The sequence below is a fragment of the Chiloscyllium plagiosum genome, unplaced genomic scaffold (assembly GCF_037043375.1).
Source record: "Chiloscyllium plagiosum isolate Xiang-an unplaced genomic scaffold, Cpla_swu_hap1 HiC_scaffold_4, whole genome shotgun sequence".
Lineage (NCBI taxonomy): Eukaryota > Metazoa > Chordata > Chondrichthyes > Orectolobiformes > Hemiscylliidae > Chiloscyllium > Chiloscyllium plagiosum.
The window spans coordinates 128796458-128813871 of NW_028270142.1; the positions used below are offsets into that span (position 1 = coordinate 128796458).

At 42.0% G+C, this 17414-nt stretch overlaps 1 long non-coding RNA gene across 1 annotated transcript; it reads left to right on the forward strand.

Moving 5' to 3' along the window:
• The first annotated feature begins 770 nt into the window (after window positions 1-770).
• On the forward strand, window positions 771-11330 carry LOC122548883 (uncharacterized). Its single transcript, XR_006311354.2, has 5 exons — window positions 771-924; window positions 4901-5053; window positions 6740-6876; window positions 9621-9715; window positions 10493-11330. It is a non-coding gene; the product is annotated as an uncharacterized LOC122548883 (long non-coding RNA).
• Window positions 11331-17414: the final 6084 nt, after the last annotated feature.

Here is a 17414-nt window from a genome sequence, read left to right on the forward strand (position 1 = left end):
GTCTGGAGGAGCAGCCTAGCGTGGTCTGGAGGTGAGGCCTAGTGCAGTTTGGAGGTGAGGCCTGGTGCGGTCTGGAGATGAGGCCTGGTGTGGCCTGGGGGTGAGGCCTGGTGCTGTCTGGGCGTAAGGCCCAACACAGTCTGGAGTTGAGACCCAACACGGTCTGGAGACGAGGCCTAGCATGGTCTGGATACAAGATCTGGCGCAGTCTGGAGGCAAGGCCCGACATGGTCTGGAGGAGAGGGCCAGTGCAGTCTGGAGGTGAGGTCTGGTGCTGTCTGAGGGTCAGGCCCAACCCGGTCTAGAGGTGAGGCACACTGTGTCTGGAGCTGAGGTCTGGCGCAGTCTGGAGGAGAGGCCCGACACGGTTTGGAGATGAAGCCCGATGCGGTCTGGAGGTGAAGCCCAACATGGTCGGGAGGTGAAGCCCGAAGCTATCTGGAGGGGAGGCCCAACGTGATCTGGAGGTGAGGCCCAGTGTGGTCTGGAAATGAGGCCTGCTGCTGTCTGGAGATGAATCCCAACGCAATCTGTAGGTGAGGCCTTTTGCCATTTGGAGGTGAGATCCAACGCGGTCTGGAGGAGAGGCCTAGCGTGGTCTGGAGGTGAGGCCTGGTGCAGTCTGGAGGCGAGGCCTGGTGAAGTCTGAAGGTAAGGCCTGATGTGGTCTGGAGGCTTTGTACCCAAGATGGCATCTTTGTAAATTGTTCACTGCACTTATGTGACATTATACCTAATTCTAATTCTAAAATTCTTTATCTTCCAGAAGATGATGGAGTGACCAGCTATAAAAGAAGACTAATCCTTAATTCTTGGAAGACTTGCATTTGTCTCAAACTGTGATGTGGGAATTTTCTTTTGGTCCCATTCTTTGTTTAAATTACCATTGACCTAAAGCCACATACCCATTGTGTTCAAATACAGGTAAATGTGCTGTACTCTGTCCTCGCAAATCTCGTAAGTAATCCTCTTTTATTTTATACTTTAGAGTGAGAGAAGTTATAAATTATATAGGTTATTTGAAACCTTTGCCATATGCTGTAATATGTTGCATAAGTAAATTTTAGTCTTTTTCCAACCATTAATCTATATTTGGGAGTAATATACGAACAAGGACAGAAGATTAGTTAATGGAAAGGAAGTAAACACTAGGTGTAAACGGAACATTTTCAGGTTGACAGATCATGGCTAATGGGGTACTACAAGGATCAGTGCTAGGGCCTCAGCTATTTACAATCAATATTAATGACAAAGGTGAAGAGACAGAGAATAATATGTCTCTGTTTGCTGATGATACAAATCTTAGGGGAGAATTCTGGAATGATACCACACAGAGGTTACAAAGAGTCATAGACAAGAGATTGGACAACTAATTGGTAGATGGAGCATTGTGTAGGGAAGTGTGACATTATTCCTTTTGGATTAAAGAATAGAAAAAGAGAACCATTTAGAAAGGATACAAAAATTGTGAATGTTGATGTTCAAACAGACTTGGCTGTACTTGTTCATACAAGGAACTCAGAACGTTAACCTGCAGGTACAGCAAGCAATTAAGAAAATAAATGGTCAACTCTGTAATAAGAAAGTTTTGCTACCGACCTACAGGGCATTGGTGTGACCACTGCCTGGAATGATGTTTCTATATTTGAGGACAGATGTACTTGTATTGGAGATGGTCCAATGGAAGTCACTACATTTGTGCGGTGGATGATAGTGTAAACCTATCTGAAAGTCGAAGGTTTGTTCAGGACAGATCAATCACAATAGTGTTGTTGCGCCTGCCACACAGTGTGTTTGAATTCTTATACCCAGCAAAGGAACTGTGAGTTGATGCTTAATCATAGTAAAATAATAATGTTCATTTATTTGACACAATTAATATTAGAATAACAAATACACCACGAACTAACAATAAACACTACAAATCTTTAACTTGACTTTGGATGATCATATACCACTGGACTAAAACTTGGCCAGGCTTCATGTGGTGATGTCATCTGGTCACCTTCTGATGGTTTCCGAGGTGTCTTCACTTTCGGTAGTTATTCTCGAGTTACCGCTCAAGTTAACACTCCTGAGGGAGGTATTGTAGTGATTCCTAACTCCGAAGTCTCCGCACACTTTTGGGAGAGTCTTGAGTATCTTTCAATGGATCGATCAGCTTCGATCACCCTGATCGATTGGACCCATCAGGTGTTGGCGTACTGACGGCAGGGTAGTCCTTAAGTGTTCATTACTGGAGGTGCCGAGTGCATGTAGGGCCTCCTTCAAATAAGGGTGTGAGGCGCCTAAATGTCCTCAATGGCTCCGATTGTCCTGGGGACGACATTCAGTTGTCCCATTCAAACCCAAATCCAGGTGTGCGGTATTGCAGGGTCTGCAGCTTCCACATTTGTTTGCAAACTGTCTGTTGGTAGCTGCAGCCTGTTTGGATTCTGGATGAGCACAGTCCCCTAGGTCAAGGCTGGTTCCCATTTCCCAGCATGCTTTAATCATTGTCCATCTTTTGTAACTTCATAATAAGATCATTGTTTTCCATCAGAAGTTCATTATTTTGATGGCCCATCCGGCCACTGTTTGTTCATGAGTGGTCAGTATTAATGGTTCATTCGGAATTGATAATAGGATTATGAGACCAGTCAGCCCTTCTCACCTCCTCTGCCGTTCAGTAGGATCATGGTGATCCAAAACTCCTGTGTTTTTGCCAATTTTCCTGTGTTTTCCCCATAATCCTTTATTCTCCTATTATTCAAGAATCTATCTATTTCAGCCTTAAATATACACAAGGACTCTGTCCCCACAGCTGCCTGTGGCAAAGATTTCCAAAGATTCATAACCTTCTGAGAGAAGAAATTCCTTCTTATCACAATCTTAAGTTGGCGCCCCTTTATTCTGAGACTATACCCTCTTGGCCTAGATTCTCCCATGAGGGGAAACATCCTCACAGCATTTACCCTGTCAAGCCCCTTAAGAAGCCTTTCTGTTTCAATGAGATCAACTAATCTTCTTCAAAAATCTAGTGAGTAGAATCCCAACCTGTTATTTTTGCACATAAGGTAATTGCTCCTTACCAGGATCATATTTGTGAACCTTTTCTGAACTGTCTCCAATGAAATGGTATCTTTCCTAAAATAAGGGGACCAAAACTGCTCATAATACTCCAGATGTGGTCTGACTGGCACCTTGTACAGGTATAGTAAGACTTCCCTATTCTTGTACGCCAACCTCCCTTGAAATAAAGGCCTTTCTGATTACCTGCTGCATCTGTGTGCTAGCTTTCCATGTTCTGGGCACAAGTACCCTCTTTGTCTTGAAGTTTTCCACATTTTGTCTCCATTTAAATAAAACTCGTTCTTTTGTTGTCCCTTTCAAAATGAGCAACATTACATTTTCTCAAATTATACTCTGTTTGCAAGCTTTTTCCCTCATTTACTTAAACTATCAATATCTCTCTGTAAAGTGTTTGCATCCCTCTCGCAACTTGCCTTTCCACCTATGTTTGTGTCATCTGCAATTTGTCTGTGATATATTCATTTCCTTTCTCAGGAATACATATTGCAAACAGTTGTGGTCCCAGCACTGAGCCCTGTGGGACCCCACTGGTCATGGGTCGCCAATCTGAACCCTTTTTCCCATTCACTGTTTCCTATCACTCACCTGATTATCTGTCCATCAGTAATAAGGGTTTGTTCCTGACTGATTAATAGTAATGATTATGAGTCAGAATTCAGTTTTTGTCTTGGAAATCAGGAATAACATGATGAAAAGTGTGATTTATATATATTAACATTATGTTATGAGAGTTTCAATACAAACTAGTGGTATATCAGGGATTTAGATTAGATTAGATTCCGTACAGTGTGGAAACAGGCCCTTCGGCCCAAGCAGTCCACACCAACCCTCCGAAGAGTAACCCACCCAGACCCATTTCCCTCTGACTTATGCACCCAACATGGCCAATTCACCTGGCCTGCACATCTTTGGACTGTGGAAGGAAACCGGAGCAAAACCACGCAGACACAGGGAGAAAGTGCAAACTCCACACAGACAGTCATCCAAGGCTGGAATTGAACCTAGGACCCTGGTGCTGTGAGGCAGCAGTGCTAACCACTGAACCACCATGCTGCCCTTTTATTTTGTGAAAGAGTTTAGTCATTACCTACTTTTATTGGAACCTGAGTAACAAAGGGAGTTTGTTTAAATTGTGTACATTTACAACAGACAAGAAATAAAAAAAATACTCTTGAAAGACATTAGCTTGATTTTGGGAATGGAATAATCAAGAATTGATTTGCGCTTAGGTGATCCCAGAGATGGCAATATTTGTTTGGCAATTTGAAGAAGACCTGACTGAGGTCTTTGCAAGAATAGTTTTTCCTAGAAAGTGAGATTGTTTCGAGAAACAGAGAGAATGAATTGCTTTGGTATAAGGGTTGCAGGTTGTGAAAATGTCCAGACCAAGTTGAAATAACTCCACAAGGGAGGACAGGAGGCTCGGAAAGGATGGAGGGGTAGCTCTGTTAAATAAAGATGTAATTATCACAACTTAGAGAGGTATGTACTTAATTCAGGATGAAATAACTCCATGAAGACTGGTGCATAGTACATAACACTAACCCAGTTAGCTCAGTGCTGGCTACTAGAATGGGCAGAACCCCTAACAATCCTGTTTATCCTTTTTACAATTTTTTTTACTCTTCTTTCTTTTTTTCTTTCTTTATCCTTTTCTTTTTTACCCCAACATTCCTGTTTCTTGTTTTCCTTTATATTTCTCCCCCGCACTACTGCCTAACAGCGGTAGTGCTTATTTTTCCCCCAGCATCCATGTTGTGTGTGTGCAGGTGTAGGACACAGTGAACAACAACAAGTGTGTAAATCTTTATTTATGTTCCACCACCAGGATGAAAGGAAACACCAGAGTGGCCAGTGACAAGCAGTGCCCTTCTCAAGAGAGGGCAATGCTGTGTGAACAACCCTGTTTATATCTGTCAGCCAAGGATCCCTGATTGGACCAAGTTAACAGCCTCAATCAGAGAACTCATATTCTTTTGAGGTACACCTAGCTGACCTCATTACAATCACTACATAAGTGTGTGTTGGTTATAACTCTGCCGATTATAAATGACTGAAGAAATCTGGGATCTCAGTGTGAGTAACCAAGGGAAAAGTCCACGCAATTCATGGGACTGAAACTGAGAAGAAACAATTTAGTCAAATACATAGGTATTATTGGGAAGGAAAGTGATAGTTCTGAAGAAGGGTCACCGGACCTGAAATTTTAACTCTGCTTTCTCTCCACAGATGCTGCCAGTCCTGCTGAGTTCTTCCAGCAATTTCTGGTTTCCTTTCTGATTTCCAACATTTTTGTTTGGGTTTTTGTTCAGTAACGAGATGGTGCTGGGAATGGATGGGATTTTGTTTTGTCATGTGTTTCAAAGTCTATCCAACTGTATAATTTATAACTAGCTTGGATTTTTTTGGACAATAAATTTCTGTTTTATTGTTAAAACAATTTTGTAACTTGCAGCAAATGTTTTAGTGAGAGACCACCATGTTAAAAGAAAAACATCACAACAATCTATCAAGCCAGATTTCATTCTGGGATCTGACTTATCCAGTAGTAACATCAGCTGGGATCATAACCCTTGGTTTTAGACATGAACAATGATTGGTTAATGTAACAGCAATGGATAGCTCAATAATTATATGTCTGCTAACGCAAAAGTCTAAGCAATGGTGTTTGAATAAGAGACGGCTTCAGTTGTGTTTTCTGTTCTGTTCATTCTGTTTGGCTACAGAAGTCAGGACTGAAAATGTGTTGCTGGAAAAGCGCAGCAGGTCAGGCAGCATCCAGGGAACAGGAGAATCGACGTTTCAGGCATAAGCCCTTCCTCAGGGTTTCCTGAGGAAGGGCTTATGCCCGAAATGTCAATTCTCCTGTTCCCTGGATGCTGCCTGACCTGCTGCGCTTTTCCAGCAACACATTTTCAGCTCTGATCTCCACAATCTGCAGACCTCACTTTCTCCCACAGAAGTCAGGAGTTTGCTAACAAATCTAAACAATCTTAATCTGGAAATGAGGAGTGCAATTCATTGATTTAGATCTATAATTGTATTTATTATCATGGAGAATATTGCTTCTAACAAAAAAGAAATCCTAGTACAAATTCCATAGAGACACCTTCAGGGTTAATGCCCCAATCAGCATTCACAATAAGATGCCTGTCTTCATTTGTCTTCTTTTCTGACCTTGGGACTATATTTATGCGAGATTGTTTTCTATGTCCTTGGGGCTAAACTGAAGTAGTTCAGTTGCAAATTTAATCACGTTTATAGTTTGTGTTGAGTTACTCTCTGAAAGTCATGTTACAGAATAGAGCTTAGTATTTTACTTACAAATTACTTTCATTTCAGTGCACGTACGGTGGTTTTTGGTGTGTAGCTGATATCTATGTCCTTGTCTTTTTACTGCACATGTGATTAACCACTGAATTCTGTCAAGAACAAGTGTGTTTGATTATTCGTTCCTATAGAAAAGCTGAGAGAGGGTGGAGAATCCCTGGTTACCAGACTTACATTGATTCGAGTTATCAACTGCATTGAATTGTTAAAAAAAAATAAAGCATTATTTCCTGTAAACTGTCTTGAAAAGTAGGACTTATTATGGTGACTCTATTGGTGGACAATTTATACTTGGATCTCCTGTAATTGTTTTTCTTTATTCTTTCATGAGATGTAGTGTCCCAGGCAAGGCCATCATTTATTGCCCATACCGAATGGCCTTCGAACTGAGTGGGTTGGTGGGGACCATTTCAGAAGGCAGTTATGAGTCAGCCACATTGTTCTGGGTCTGGAGTCACATGGAGACCAGACCAGGTAAGGACATCCTTTACTAAAGAACATGCATGAACCAGATCGTTTCTGAAGAGGAATCATGTTATACTCAACTCTGTTTCTTTCTTACAGATGCTGCCAGACCTGCTGAGTTTCTCCAGGACTTTCTGGTTCTTCAGTTTCCTGTGGTCACCATTACTGAAACTAGTTTTATTTATTTTGCATTTCTGTCATTAATTGAATTTAAATTCCACTAGCTGCTATAATGGAATTTGAACCTATTGTCTCAGGGTATTAATCTTGGATTACTAGTCTATTAGAATGACGCCACTTGCTCCACTCCCCACTTCCCGACCCCCCCCAAAAAAAACTGAAAGTAATTGCAAACAACTGTAGTGCAAAATCTGAGAAATATGTGGTGTGGGTTTTCCGATTATTATTGATGTTGATTTGGAGATCTTGGCTTTTTTCCTTTTGGCCACCAGATGGCTCTCGAACTCCTAGCGTTATGTTTGTGATTATGGTCAATCCCTAACCTTGTCCAAACCTGTTACTTAGTAAACCAAGTGAGGGGAACAACTAAATGGCACAGATGTAGAAATGACTTTGGTAACAGATGCGTTGTCTATACTGTGCTGTGCATTTCCAGTATTCTTCATGTCAGATCCCCAGTATCCGCTGTTTTTTCGTTTTACTGTTACTGCTGTCGTCACTTTTGGAGGCATTTCATTGCCTGATGCTCATGCCACATTTAGATATATGGGAAAAGCTATCCTCATCCTTGGGTTGTCTCCAGGTCAGTTCGTTGCCCAGTTCAGTCACTCCATCCATAATGGCCAGCCCCCTAGTGACCTCAGGTCAGAAAGTCATGGCTGGGAGGTAAGGTCTCTGGGATGTTGGAGGAGGGAGTGGAATTGAAGGCAGGAAGCAAACCAGTTGAGGTATTATCGAAGCTGAGGAGATTGTCTTCTCATCAATAATGTGGCCCAACGGGAACCTACTAAAGAAATTTTCTCATCCCCAACTCCTGGGGATGCCAGGAGTTGCCTCCTGGAATAAATCAATCACACTCAATGTCAGTGGAAAGCATCATCTCCTGAAGACAGTTATTTACAAAAGGCAAAAAGAACACAGTTTGAAACCAAAATGAGATATTAAAGACAGAAGTAGAGAAACAGTTGCTGACAAAAAAAAAATTAAAGCTGCAATGGACTCAACTGGCAGCAGGCCTAAGAGTTACCAAATGCCAGCTGAAGTTGTTGAGCAGTCATACATCACATTTTGTTTTAATTCATTCATTTGATCTGGGTATTGCTGGCTGGGTCAGCATTTATTGCCCATCCCTAATTACCAATAGGCAGTTAAGAGTCAACCACATTGCTGTGGGTCCGGAGTCACATGTAGGCCAGACTAGGTAAGGACATGACAATCAGCAACAGTTTCATGGTCATCATTAGATCCTTAATTCCAGATTTATGTTTTATTAAATTCAAATTCCACAATCTGCTAAGGTAGAATTACCAAAACATTACCTCGGTTTCAGGGTTAATATTTGCATGATAATACCACTAGGTCATCACCTCTCCCTGCCAAAGAGCATGCTGGAGTATTCCTTCGGTCAAAGTTGTAAAGGTTGGCGTGGGACCTCCTGTGACTAATGTCGGCTAGTGATTTACAGGATTGGGCTGGTTTGGTTGCTGCATTGTGACTAGCCACAGGGCTGGGAAGATCTAGGCTACAGGGTGTATTGATGAAAAGAAGATGGTTGCTGTCTCCACGACACAGGCTGTGTGTGGTTGATCATTATTGTGCTTTATCACTAAGTTTGTAACATACGACCGCACAACATTCAAATGCCCAAATAGATTTCTCAGTACTCCCAGCACTGGGAGAGTTTTATTGTGTTGCTCAACTTTACTGCAACCAAAGTCTCCACTGATAGTGTTACTCAAATTCGCCTGGCACCTGTGCGTCTGGTGTACATACAGGGGCATTGCCGACTATTTACTCAACCAAAACAGGGACTGTGCAATATTTTTAGTCCAATACTTAATTAGAACTAGCACAACCAATGATTCTGTCAACAAATAATTTGTAAAAGAAAATAGAGCTTGACCATACGTTGCACCTTTAACCATTTTAGGGCAATTGGATCTGCTTCCCAGTCAAAGGCCTACTTTGGAAGCATGGTTTTTATTGTTTGTCCCTCAATTCGAGGATGAGGTGCACTCAGGGTTTCTTCTGTGGCTTTTCATGTGATTTAACAGATTAATTCTTGGCCACAGATCTTTGAACTCATGGACCAGGACACCCCAGAAGATAGGTGGGATGCAGGATTCCATTTCAAATTCGCTCTTGGATTATGGGCGACACTGACTAGGCCTAATTCATTGCCTAAACCTAGTTGCCCTTGAAAAGGTGACACAGAGCTGCCTTCTTGAACAGCTGCAGTCCATTTGCTGTAGGTTGAGCCACAATGCCATTATGGAGGGAATTCCAGAATTTTTACCCAGCCACGGTGAAGAAACAATGATATGTTTCCAAGTCTGAGTGGCTTGCAGTTAGTAGTTTTCCCATGTATCTGCTACCCTTTACCTTCTAGATAATTGCAGTCATGGGTTTGGAAGGTGCTATTAAGGAGCATCCGTGAATTTTTGCATTACATCTTAAGGGGTAAATGTAGGGGAATGGGTGGGTTGCACGGGGGGTGTGGACTTGTTGGGCCGAAGGGCCTGTTTCCACACTGTAAGTAATCTAATCTAATCTAATCTAATCTAATCTTGTAGATGGTACCCACTGCTGTTATTGAGCATTGTGGTGGACAGAGTGGATGTTTGTGGATGTCGTGCCAGTCAAGCAGACTGCTTTGTCCTGGATGGTGGTAAGCGTTTTAAGTGCTGTTGGAACTGGAATTACTAGGGAAATTTTTCTCGTGATCTTATGAATTACTGATAGACTTTAGAGCAGGAAATGAAGTCACTACTGCATTATGGGAAACATGAAAAGTAATCAAACTGAAATAAATAAATTAATTCTTATTTAAAGAGCATAACCATTGAAAATAAAACATTTTACATATTAATCAAAAGACTTGCATTTATGTAGAATTTTTCATGACTATTTTGAAGTCACAAAGCAAACTCCCACAATCAGGAACGTGATAAGGACCAGATAATCTTTTTTTGTGTGATGCTGCTTGGGAGATTAAGATTGTCCAGGGCACTGGAAATAAGTACAGTGTGCTTCACATAAGTGAGGCCTTGGGACTTAGAAGAATGAGGGGGGGATTCTTATGGAAACACTAAATTATGAAGGGAATAGATAAGATATAAGCAAGGGATGTTGTTTCCACTGGCAGGTGAAACTAGAACTAGGGGCATAGCCTCAAAATAAGGGGGAGCAGATTTACGACTAAGTTGAGGAGGAACAAAGGGTTGTGCATTGGTGGAATTCTATGCCAGTGAAGCAGGTGAGGCTGCCTCGTTAAATGTTTTTAAGGTAAAGATAGATAGATTTTTGAACAGTAATCATTAAGGATTATGGTGAGCAGGGAGATAAATGGAGCTGAAAACACCAGCCATGATCTTATTGAATGGTGGAACAGTCTCGATGGGCCAGATGACCTACTCCTGCTCCTATTTCTTATGTCCTTATGTAGCTCTTACAGCCACTGAGCACACAGACGGGCACTCGGATTAATGTCTCATCTAAAACACAGTTGTGGATGCAGCTGCAGCTCTGCTAGGACTTTGACCCAGCGATGATGAAGGAAAGGTTAGTGTATTTCCACATTTGAATGATGTGTGAGTTGGAGAGGAACCTGCATTTCCATGTACCAGCTTCTCCTTGGTTTGGAAGAGACAGTTAAACCACATGAGATGCATATTTAAAGTGCTGCAACCTCGAGGACTACAGAACAGAGCTGAAAAACGCAGTGAGGCAGCAGGGTGTCTGTTTTGCTTGATACAAGTCTCACTGGTCATAACTTGTCCACGTTTCTAAGACATTTCTTTGGGATGTCCACTACAATCTATAGAAGAAGTTACTTGAAGAGATGAGCAGACCCGATCAAAGTGATGTGGATCCGGAAAAACATCCTTTGAAAAACATTACATACATCTTGGTTCCTGCAATTACAACCACTTTCAAAGCTACACTGCCTTTAGTTCTTGGTGAACATATGTTCATGAAGAGATTTCTCTTCACCTCCCACAATCACACACACTTGCTCCTGGAATAAAATGTTTATTTATGTTTCAACGACTTGTAAATCCCATAATAGCTGCTCATTAGCTCAGTGTCTGGAGATGAGATCACAGCTGCGATCCACATTTACAGCACCACAATTCAAGTTTCAAACACAATCAGTTCTACCCAGTGGAGATGGGATGTTATCACATGGTCTACCATTCGTGGCTCAACAGATGGCTCTGCACACTCTTTGGCACAAAGAGACTGGTATATTTTTGAGATTTTAAAATCCAAATGCTCCTTGAATTCAACACTATCCCAGTACGTATCACAAGGTTCAAGGGTTGAACAGAGGTTTGTTCTTTCACGGTCTTCACTGACAAAGTCAGCATGTGTTGTCCATCTCTAACTGCTCTTGAACTCTATAGTGTACTGAACCATTTCAGAGGGCAGCTAGGAGTCAACCACATTGCAGTGGGTCTGGAGTCACATGTGGTGGAGAGTGTGTTGCTGGAAAAGCACAGCAGGTCAGGCACATCCAAGGAGCAGGAGAATCGACGTTTCAGGCCAGAGCTCTTCATCAGAAATGCTCCTTGAATTCAACACTATCCAGGTAAGTATCGCAGGGTTCGAGGGTTGAACAGAGGTTTGTTCTTTCATGGTCTTCACTGACAAAGCCAGCATGTGTTGTCCATCTCTAACTGCACTTGAACTGAATAGTGTGGGCTGCTGGCCTGAAACATTGATTCTCCTGCTCCTTGGAGCTGCCTGACCTGCTGTGCTTTTCCAGCACCACACTCTCAACTCTGATCTCCAGCATCTGCAGACCTCACTTTCTCCTGGAGTCACATGTAGTCACATCAGGTATGGATGGCAGATTTCCTCCCTCAGAGTGAACCAGTTAGTTTGTTTTTGCAACAATCGATGATAGTTTCATGGTCATTTCCATATTTTTATTAATTGTACAGGAATTCCATCAAATGTAAGAGGATTAGCTTGGATTTTTAGATTACTAGTTCTTGCTGTATCATCATCTTTGGAAAATATTTTCTCTGAACTGAATCTGGTAAAGAGGTAGCAGGAGAGCTATGGTTATCTTGTCCACTAGGCACAGACAGCAGTGACGGGGGCGGGGGAGGGGGGGGGGGGGGGGAGGGGTCAGCTCTCAAATGGGCACTGAGGACTTGGATACAGTACAGAAGCTGTTTCAATGGCCTCACCAGTCTAGCAGAGGTAGAAGGTGTGGAGCTGGAAAAGCAAGCAGGTCGGGCAGCATCCAAGGAGCAGGAGAGTTGACATTTCCTGCTCCTCGGATGCTGCCTGACCTGCTGTGCTTTTCCAATGCCACACGTTTTGGCTCTGATCTCCAGCATCTGCAGTCCTCACTTTCTCCTAGCAGAAGTAAGTATTGCTCTTTCTTTATCCCACTCTTTGTGTCATACCACTAAGTCCCTCCTCCCTACCTTTTATCTTAGCCTGCTTGGCACACCTTCCTCATTCCTGAAGAAGGGCTTATGCCCGAAACGTCGATTCTCCTGCTCCTTGGATGCTGCCTGACCTGCTGCACTTTTCCAGCAACACATTTTTCAAGCCAAGTTAATAGATTTATTAAGAAGGCATATAGTGTGTTGGTTTTCATTAGCAAGGGTTGAGTTTAAGAGCCGTGAGGTTATGTTGCAGCTCATAAAGCCCTAGTTAGACCACACTTGGAATATTGTGTTCAGTTCTGGCCGCCTCATCATAGGAAAGATGTGGAAGCTTTAGAGAGGATGCAAAGGAGATTTACCAGGATGCTGCCTGGACTGGAGGCATGCCTGATGAAGAAAGGTTGAGGGAGCGAGGGCGTTTCTCATTGGAACGAAGAGGATGAGAGGTGACTTGATAGAGGTATACGAGATGATGAGAAGCTTAGGCAGAGTGGATAGCTAGACACTTTTTCCCGGACAAAAATGGCTGTCAGGAGGAGCATAATTTTAAGTTGATTGGAGGAAGGTTTAGGGGACATGTCAAAGGTAGGTTCTTTACACAGAGAATGGTGGGTGCATGGAATGCATTTCTCGCAGTGGTAATAGAGTGAGATACATTAGGGACATTTAAACGGCTCTTGGATAGGCACAAGGATGATAGTAAAATGATCTCAGAACAGTGCAGCACAGTACAGGCCCTCGATGTTGTGCTGACCTCTTATCCTACTCTATGCTCTATATGACAATAATAAATGAAATAAAATAAAATCATAGCATTGCAAGTGATTCTCTAATCCCTATTCACTTCCAGGCTTTGAGAACTCATGATCCAGACTTGCAGTTTCAGTGAAACATGAACAAACTGTTCCTGAATAGATTGCTGTTGGTCCCTTTCCTGCACAGTGCATCTTACTTTAGTTGTTTGATTTAATGCTGACTCGATGGCCTCAGCTCCATTTGCCTGAGTGAATAGATTCTGACAGTCTGGCGTTTTCTGGAGAATTATCATCTGCTCTTTATTGGTGTCTGGAGGACACTATGCTCTTACATTATGAGATCAAGTAGCAAAAAAGAGAAATTCCCAATGGTGCTGCAGAAAGAAAAAGAATCAGTAGTAAGTTCTTGTTCAACCTGAGAAAAGTGTAGGTGTTGTCATCAAGTGCATTAAGTAGCTATAAAGTAGTCATTATTTATAATCTGAAAGCTCTTCTTCCTAATTGTTCATCTTGTTGATACAAAAGGATCAATTTTACAAAAGACTGTTGTTAGCAGGGCCCTATTTCATTCGAGGTTCATTAATGGTCAGATAGTTGCGACCAGTATACTCATCATTTGCTGATCGACATGTTTGAGAAGTGAGGCTTGTCACTGGTAAATCATATAAGTAAATCTAAGCTATTCTGATGGGTCTAACCGGGAAAAAAAATGATACTTTTTTTCTGTGAATCAATAAGCAGCTCATATGCTCACTCTCCTCCCTCCGTGGTTGGTGGACATGTTAGAAAAGTAAAGCAAAACTCTCCAACCTTTCAGCTTTTGTCAACATTTCCCTTTCCATTTCTATTCAACTCGCGTGTTAACACCTGATGTTTTTTTTTGTCACTTTTCTCAGTTCCTGTAATTAGCTTCTCCTCAATATCAAAGATGTGAGCAATGTGTGGCAATGGTTTGAGACTAATGAGAAATTGATCTAAAACTCTGCAAGTTAACCACTTATAGAATATCTTGGAAATTCTAGACTAAATATTGCTGAAGTTTATCATCTTGTGCTCCTTAGGATGAACACAGGGATAGATAAGTGTGAGGTCTTGAATTTTGTAAAGTCAAATTAAGGTAGGAGTTTCATGGTGAATGGTAGGGACTGACGGAGTGTAGTGGAACAGAGGGACCTTGGAGTTCAGGTGCACGATTCTCTGAAACTGGAGTCCCAGGTAAACAGGGCAGTGAAGAAGGCTTTTGGCACACTGGCCTTCATCAGTCAGGGCATTAAGTATAGAAGTTGGGGAGTTATGTTGAAGTTGTAGAGGACATTGGTGAAGCCGCACTCAGAGTATTGTGTTCAGTTTTGGTCACCTTGCTATAGGAAGGATGTTATTAAACGGGAAAGAGTGCAGAGGAAACTTACAAGGATGTTGCCAGGACTCAACGGTCTGAGTTATAGGGAGAGATTTGACAAGCTCGGACTTTTTCTTTAGAGCGTAGGAGACTAATGGGGGATCTGATAGACGTGTATAAGGTGGCATGGATAGGGTGAATGCACTCAGTCTTTTTCCCAGGGTTGGGAAGTTGAGGACTAGAGAGCATCAGTTTAAGGTTAGAGAGGAAAGAATAAAAGGGAACTTGAGAGGCAACCTTTTTACACAGAGGGTGGTACTCATATGGAATGAGCTACCGGCAGAAGTGGTTGAGGTGGGTATGTTAACATTTAAAAGGCATTTGGACAAACACATGGATAGGAGAGATTTAGAAGGATATGGGCCAAGTGCAGGGAAATGGGGTTAGCGTGGATGGACATTTTGGTCAGCATGGACCAGTTTGGGCCAAAGGGCCTGACTCTATCCTGTAGGACTCTATGAATCTATGACAGCAAACTTCAAACTTTCATGACAATTTATACTCCAGCAGTAGGTATTTTCTGAATCGACCTGTTCAAAGATGTTGTTATGACACACCTCTGGAGTAGATGAGACTTAAAACCTAGGCTTTCTGATTCAGAGGTAGGAATACTGCAACACAAGAGGTCCCACAGTCCAGGGGTAACATTAAAGGCCTTACATTCCTCTACATTATATTTCAAACTGATAGTCATCTCAGAAGCAATCAACGCCCCCAAACCACTGGCTGCAAGTTGTTTTTCACCAATCTACATTCAGAGATGTTTGCTTATCTCACTGAGAACACCTACCTCTGGAATGTCAACAATGTCTTTCGAGTTTTCTTTGAGAGCTCTATGTTACAGGCAAGTTTACATTCTGAAGCACAAATGCATCCTCGTCATCCAACAGCTAACTGTAATTCTAGAGGGGAAAGGCACCGAATTAATGCAGAGAAGCAACACTAAAGGGTGCACTGTTTTTGGTCAGATTGTATCAACAGTAAAGGCATCTCAATTCTTTGACTGCACTTAACCCACTAATACTCCCAAATATATTCATCGTCAATAGCCTTGCCTATTTGATCCTTTCTTTCAAAGGTTACTTTTTCATAACATTTGTGAAGGTATATTCCAAAACGTTTCCAATTGCAGGTTACAAATAATTCAACTTTTCGGCATTTGGCATGTTGCGCTCTAAGCTGCCTCAATGAAATTAGAATATGTTTGATATTTACAATGCAGTTCCCTCTTTTGCCATGTTACCTTCAAGTTAGGAGGTGGCATCTTCATATTTTGCTGTAGTTTATGAGACACCCAGTCTTGGACATAATTTCTAAACACACATCTCTCAAATTTGTATTTGTGGCCTCTAATTTCTCTCCACCTTGATGTCCAGTTGTAAAGTCTTCGTAAAGTTGTCAAAATTTTTTAAGCCTTGATATAAAAATATGTGCAAAAGGTCAAGAAAATCCCATGTGCCGAGTGATGTATTGTGTACCTGATTTAAGTAAGAAGTTATTATCAATGGTACATTGTGTGTACAATTGTATCATAGCTGAGGGGGATGCAGGGGCAGTAATGATGGCCTGTTGATGCTGGCAGTCGGAATGGTTTGTAATATTTTTCTGTTGGAGAGGTAGCTGTAGGTAACGGGCTTTATGGCAGATACTGGGTGACAGTAAGTGAGTTCACTTCTGTTATTTTTGATGGTTAAATGTCGTGTAACTCATAATAATTAGATTGAAAGAAAATCGTGATGTACAATTATTTTTAGAGCTCTGTCTCCATCTTATTTAATAGGTAACATTATATTTTCCATTTATGCAAATCAATTCCTCATTAAAGCATTCATGAGCTTAATGTCTGCCTGATGGACGGCCTTGTATGCACAATGATTACCATTAGCTTCTTCAATTATATCTCCATTAATGTTGTACTTGTGGCAATTTGTTCATGTATTTACACAGACACATTTATTGTTGTTTCTGCAACCCATCTTAGGGTGAGTACATGTATTGACTTTAATAAGTACAATATATGGAAGATATTGAAACATGCTCGCATTTTAGGAATGATGGGCCGATTTGCCAAGGAGTGGCAATCACACACAAATTCCCATTTCCTTTTTTTTTTAAGAAAGCAAGGTGCTCTGTATTTCTGAGAGGAGATTCTCTCAGCTCTCCTTCAGAAATGCAGAACCAAACTTGCATTCTGATGGCTCCCTTGCAGTGCAGAACTGTCAGAGGAAGGCAAACCTGACCCCCCTTTCACAGTAGTAAGGTGCAGTATTCTGAAATGTAAAGACCCTGACAGCCACTTTGACAGCTGCCATTAAACTGTAACTGCATGAGGTTAGGATGGAAGGGTAGGTTGCCAGATGGGTAAGTGGGAGTGGGGTATCAAGTAAGTAGACTTCCAGGTAGCTAGGATACCAAGTAGGAAGGGTGCCATCTAGGGAGTGGGTAGGTTTTGGGAGTGGGATGCCAGGCGTAGGGGTGTAGGTGACAGGGCTGTAGGGTGGGAAGGTGCCAGTTAAGTAGGTGCCAAGTGACAGGCTTTGGGTGCCAGAGGGCAAGATAGCAAGGTAAGTGATGCAGTGGTCAAAGTGATCAAATGAAAGAGAGAAGCATATATATAAAATGCCAGTCATGGCCTCAGCATGACCTCAAAGTTCTTTATATCTCATGAATTAAAGGTGTTGCGATAACGTCAGAAGGTAATTGGGGCACAGCAGGCTGATAATAAATGAATAATCCATTTTAAGGATCTTAGCTGAGAGACAAATGTTGACCAGAACATTGGCAGAGCCCCTACCCCCCCCCCCCCCC